Source organism: Penaeus monodon, chromosome 24, assembly GCF_015228065.2.
Source record: "Penaeus monodon isolate SGIC_2016 chromosome 24, NSTDA_Pmon_1, whole genome shotgun sequence".
NCBI lineage: Eukaryota > Metazoa > Arthropoda > Malacostraca > Decapoda > Penaeidae > Penaeus > Penaeus monodon.
This window is the reverse complement of record NC_051409.1, coordinates 14,028,684-14,030,082: the sequence shown is the minus strand read 5'-3', so window position 1 is coordinate 14,030,082 and position 1,399 is coordinate 14,028,684. Positions and strand designations below refer to the sequence as shown.

General features: G+C 32.1%; 1 protein-coding gene across 1 annotated transcript in view; it reads right to left on the bottom strand.

Moving 5' to 3' along the window:
• Window positions 1-921: 921 nt before the first annotated feature.
• The window catches only part of LOC119588606 (protein FAM50A-like), a gene marked incomplete in the record, with an annotated part of 10,029 nt that continues 9,551 nt past the window's right edge, over window positions 922-1,399 (bottom strand). Inside the window, 1 exon segment of the mRNA XM_037937248.1 lies at window positions 922-1,399.

Below are 1,399 nucleotides of genomic sequence, written 5' to 3'. Positions count from 1 at the left end.
ATATAAGGGAAACATAATATGTCACACAATAATGGGGTTTCAGTTACCTTTACTCTTTGGAGTAAGCCTGGAATTTGATCTTTTAGAATTGGGTTAAAGGGGAAGCTCATAACTTATGCACAAACGAATCGGGAAGTTGTATTATTTGTCTCATTCCAGCAAAGGATTACGCATGTGTTATCTTCATTTAATTAAGCACTGTCATGATAACCTCTTTTGTTTCTATACGTTTTGTGTAAAATATCTCAAATGAGTATATAAGAAGATAAGGAACTTCTTTAAAATTTAAAAGAAAATACTTAATAAAGAACTTCCAGTAAATGTTTTGAAAGGGAAGACAATCCAGCATAATCATCAACATCTATGGTGCATTCTTTCCTACACAATTTAATAAATAACTAAAGATGGAAATTTTAACATCAAACTAATTATAATAATTCCTAAGATAGGAATATAGCTACACTTTACTACCTAAATATCTCACTCATTCCCTCATGTAATTGCTCATCCTAACTCACTATATCACAGTGATGCCTTCTGTATTCCTCACATTTTAATTTAATTTAATTTCCAAAAGGAAAAAAATGTATAGCAGTATAATCATTGCAATCAATTTCAAAGCCATGTTCTTTTGATTTCATAAGTGTAAAGATCCTGATTTTTATGATATAGCTTACACAGTTATGCCTATATCATTAATAAATACATTACTGCCATCTTCTTGAGGAAAAAAGAGTAGCAATCTGTGTGAACATATTCATACATTGTAAAAAATTTCAGTTTCAAGAGAACTAACCATGAAGACCAGATGGCCAACGGTGGGCAAGGTTACAGCAGCACTAATATTATATAATATTAAGTTCTTATGTCAAATTGCATAGTGTGTGACTGATGAAGATGTAGAGAATGAAAAATACATGATAAAGGTTATATCTCAACTATAATTGATATAAATATATTAGTACAAATGTGTACAGTTCTGCGACAGTTATAAGTGATAATAATAACACAGAGTAAAAACAATGACGACGACAACCAGGGCCGGATTTCTCACATGGGCTTTCTAGGCTACAGCCTAGGGCGGCAGGATGATAGGGGTGGCAGTGCCAAGAAATTTCTAAGCCTTACCATACTTCCAATAGTGTGTGATCTTACCAAATCCCTATAATATATGTTGTTAACCTGACTGCTAAGCAAAAGTAATATTTGAAAACTTACTAAACTGTGTAACAATGTTTAAGCATAAACATTCTCATTGTACTAAAGAACTTAACTATGGACCAGTTACATTGTCCATTACATATCATTTAGTGTACTGTATAAATAAAACCGTGTATATAAGAAGAGGGAGAAGTAAAATTTCTTTACCTATGAGCAAATAGCACAATAAACCCGGCTC